Consider the following 4,863-nt stretch of genomic DNA (forward strand, 5'->3'; position numbering starts at 1 on the left):
GGCTAGCCATGATTAATATTCATCAAATATATATATATATATAGGCAGGTTAATTTGCGTAGTTTGGTTGCCCTGAAAAATCCAACCTGTTTGTGGCTGAGCTACCTAATCCCTGTGCTACAGTCTTCAGTCGCTCACCAGCAAACAGAATGCAGGGGGTTAGTAAGCGAGAGACAAATAGGAAAATCTGAACATAGTCCCTGGGTCAGGGCCATTTAAATAACAGGCCTGGATTCGGCAGAGCCAGCCAGAGACCCTGGACAGAGCTATCATGGTGATGTGACCATGTGTTAGCTTCTGTGAGGACTGAAAGAACAAACATGCCAGGACCCCATAAATGAATGTATGAGTTGAGAGTTCATAGGAAGACTAGGATTCAGAAAATGTGTGTATCGCCATTTCTGGTCGGGTTTTAAGTTATTTAGGTTTGACCAATTTAAGAAGTGGTAATTTTGCCACCCTGTATCTGTAACAGCCCTTGCAATGAAAGGAGACTTTGCAGTGATATGATGTATATATGCTGCCCTTAATGCCAAAGCAGATCTCAGCTTAGCACTTCAGAAGCCTCCATTTGTCAGGCCTCTTGGGCGGATGGTCTGGCAGATCGCTCCTTGCTCCTGGACTGTATGAAGGAGTCCCAAGGGATGATGGGAGAAGGAGCAATCTCTGCAGCAATGCAGAGGTAGATTCTGTGGCAAAGGACTGAAAACATTCTGTGGCACAGTTTCTTAACTTGTGATAGAAACATAGAAATGACGGCAGAAGAAGACCAAACGGCCCATCCAGTCTGCCCAGCAAGCTTCACACACTTTTTTCTCTCATACTTATCTGTTTCTCTAGCTCTTGGTTCTATTTCCCTTCCACCCCCCACCATTAATGTAGAAAGCAGTGATGGAGCTGCATCCAAGTGAAATATCTAGCTTGATAAGTTAGGGTAGTAGGGGTAGTAACCGCCGCAATAAGCAAGCTACACCCATGCTTGTTTTAACTCAGACTATGTTATACAGCCCTTAATTGGTGTTTTTCTTTCCCCTGCCGTCTGAAGCAGGGAGCTATGCTGGATATGCTTGAAGAGTAACAGTTTATTCTTCTCCCACTGCTGTTGATGAAACAGAGAGCCATGGATGGATATGCATCGAAAGTGAAGTATCAGGCACATTTGGTTTGGGGTAGTAACCGCCGTAACAAGCCAGCTACTCCCCGCTTTGTGAGTGCGAACCCCTTTTTTCTTCTCCCCTGCCGTTGAAGCAGAGAACTATGCTGGATATTGCATAGAAATTGAAGTCACAGGGCTTATAAGTAACAGATATTTATGATACACTTTTATATGCAAACATTTTTTCTTGGAAAATCTACCACGTTTTTAAGTTGTTCCTTTAAGATAAAGTATTTTTCAACCTGTTGTGTTTTGAATCAATTTTGTGATTGTTTGTTTTTTATTTTTCACACTTTTCCTGGTTTTTTTTTTTTAATTCTTGACTTCTTTCCTTTCCTGTTTCTCTCATCCTATCCCAATACTCTTGCTACGGCTTTCTCTCCATCTCAGACTGTGCCAGTGTTCCTCTCAACTGCCTCTGTTCCCTCAGTGCCAGGGTTTCTGTTTCTCCTCTCTAATCCTTCATTTCTAGTTTCCTTTCACCCCTCTTCCTTCACTGCAATCTGTCACCTGTCATTCCTCCCTTCCATCTCTCCCTTCCCTCCTCTTCTCTCCCATCACCATCTGTCCCTCTCACCCCCTATCCCTAACTTCATTCCATCAGCTCTTCTCCACTCACTCTTCCTCTCCCACTCCATTTTAACCTGTCCTCTTCTCCCTCCCGACAACACCTCCTGCACACACGCTTCCTCCCTCACAGCCTGCAGCCTCCCTGATACTGACAGGAAACTTTGCTCTCTCTGTTGACAGATTACAGTTGATGCTGGCTTTGTCTGAAAACACACAAGGGCCCCATGACGACGGGGAAGAGAGAGTGGTGTGGGGGCCTTTTGCCGTGCGTGTGAAACAGAGCGTTGTGTTGCTGTGACGGCGGGGTGGCTAGGGTGTGAGGTATGAAGAGAGACTGTTGCAGCAGAACAGGAGATTGTGTGAGGAAGCGAGACGTGTGAGAGCCAGGATGGAGCCAGACGAGACAAGAGCAAGAGTTGTGATGGTGCAGCAGGAATGAGGGAGGTGGGAAACCGAGATGTGCGTCAGTAAGTTAGGAGAAGGCACTGGGAGTCTTAGGGATGTTGAGGGAAGGAAAGTTCAGGGAGACTGGTGATGTTTTGGAGGAAGGAGAGAGAGCAGGTCTAGCAGCCTGAAGGAGTGGGTTTTTTTTGTCAGAAGCAGGCTCTGTCATCAGCACACTCCTTGCTATTCTGTAGGGCGTGGAAAATTCCATAGCAAAGACAAATTCTGTGGCAGTTGTTGCATTGAAGCCAATTAGAGTTTTGGTTGTTAATATATGGAAATAAAGTGACCTTCTTGGGGTCACAGAAAGAATCAGTGCTAGATAGGATGGTTCATAATTTAATGCCCTACTCACTAATCTACAAATTCTTTCCTCTAGGAGCCCTATAATGTATTTTGGGTCTAGTAAAGGCCTTGGTTGCTAGATGGAAGTACATTTTGGTAGGTGGACAAAAGGTAAAATACTGTACTATTTACATTACACAGATCTACAAATCTTCAAGACAAAAGCAAACTCCGTAAATTGCAAAGGAAAAATAAGTCTGCCTCTGGAGGATTTTAAACTATATGGGACAACTGATTGCTTTAACATTCTAAATAACACAAGGATGTCATGGATAGGCATTTAATAACAGCACAGAAGATGACAGTTGGACCCAGGCTACTACAGCCACTAGATCCCACACCCAAACCCCAGGTTCTCTTGAACTGAAGAACTGATATGCAGTCCTGGAAGTGGAAGTGGAGAAACCATCCCAGGATGAAGAACGGAAACTTGCAAATCCCAAAGGAGGCGGAGGGTAGTAGCGATTGGTGGCTCACTTCTAAGGGGCACAGAGGCATCCATCTGCAGATCAGACATGTTGTCCTGGGAAGTGTGCTGTCTACCATGTGCCAAAATCTGAGACATTACAGAGAGAATGCCCCAAATCTTCAAGCCTACTGACTGCTTCTCATCTATATTGGCATGAGCAATATAGCTAAGCCCGACACAGAACATATCAAAAGTAACTTCATGGCTCTGGGAGAGAGGGCAAATCTGAAAAGTGCTCAGATGATATTCTCCTGAGTTTTCTCTGTGAAGGATATAGGTCCAGGCAGGGAAGCTCGCATTCTGGAGATGAATGAATGGTTGTGTAGATGGTCATTAAGAGTGTTTCGGCTTCCTGGACCATGGGATGAGGTTCCAAGGAATGAAGAAGGGATGCAGTGTCTTTCCAGAACAAACTGGCAAACCTACTGAAGAGGGCTTTAAGCTAGGATTGTTGGGGATGAGTGAACAAAGCCCACAGATAAGTAAAAGGTAAGTGAATCTTTAAACATTTAACAGAGAAATGGGAAAAAGGGTAACATCTGGAAAGCTTATGTACCCTAATGCACATAGTATGGGAAATAAAGTCCTGGATCTAGAGGACGTCATGGAACAGACTGATTTGGATGTAGTGGCTGTCACAGAGATGTGGTGCATGGAAAACCGCAACTGGGATATAGTTATATGGGCTACAATCTCTTCAGCAAGGACAGGGGTAGGAAGAATATTAAAGCAACAGAACTGCAGGACTTAAAAGGTAAGGAAGAGGCACAGTGTGTTAATCTGAAAAGAGAAGGTGGAATACCTATTTATATTGGTGTCATATAAAGACCTCCATCTCAGGCTCTGCTGGCTGAACTTTTCAATACTTTTTTAGTTGGGAGTAGTTCTGAAAGACTGGATACAAGCAGAAGGACTATTGAGAAAGGTTTGTCTTTTTGCAGATGATACCAAAATCTGCAACAGGGTAGACACCCAAGAAGGAGCAGAAACTCTGATGAGGCAATCTAGAGAAGCTTGAGGAATAGTATTGGGTCTGGCAGCTAAGACTGAATGCTAAAAAGAAATGCAGAGTCATGCATTTGGGCTGCAAAAACCCAAGGGGGTGAAATCCTTCTAAGCACGAAACAAGAGCAGGATCTGGGGGTGATCGTATCTGATGACCCTAAGGTGGGCAAACAGGTGGATAAGACAATGGCAAAAGCCATACAGATGTTAGGGTGCATAGGAAGAGGACTGGTCAGCAGGTGATATTGCCCCTGTATAAGTCCCTGATGAGACCTCATTTGGAATACTGTATATAATTCTAGATACTACACCTTCAGAAAGATATAAACTGGAACAAATTGGTTCAGAGGGTAGCTACTAAAATGGTCAATTATTTTAAAGCATATGGAGACAATCTTAAAGATTTGAACATGTATACACTAGAGGAAAGGTGTGATAGGGGAGATGTGATAGAGACATTTAAGTCTCCATGCTCAGGAGACGAGCCTCTTTCAATGGAAAGGAGGCTCTAGAATGATAGTGAAAGGGGGTAGACTCAGGAGTAATCTAAGGACATATTTCTTTACAGAGAGGGTGGTGGATGCATGGAACAGTCTTTCAGTGGAGGTGTGGAGACAAGGACAGTATCTGAATTCAAGAAAGCATGGGATAAGCACAGAGGATCTCTGAGGGAGGTGGTAGGGATTGTAGAGTTGAGCAGTTAGTGTGGATAGTCAGACTAGACAGGGCTGTGGGGGTCTTCTTCTGCCATCATGTTTCTAATCTGCTTCAGAACAACACATAACCTACAAAAGAGGATTTTTTTTTTTCAAAATAATTTTCATCATGAACTTAAGCAACAGAAAAGAGACAAGGAAATAAATGTATTTAGTAC

Source organism: Rhinatrema bivittatum, unplaced genomic scaffold (assembly GCF_901001135.1).
Source record: "Rhinatrema bivittatum unplaced genomic scaffold, aRhiBiv1.1, whole genome shotgun sequence".
Classification (NCBI taxonomy): Eukaryota; Metazoa; Chordata; class Amphibia; order Gymnophiona; family Rhinatrematidae; genus Rhinatrema; species Rhinatrema bivittatum.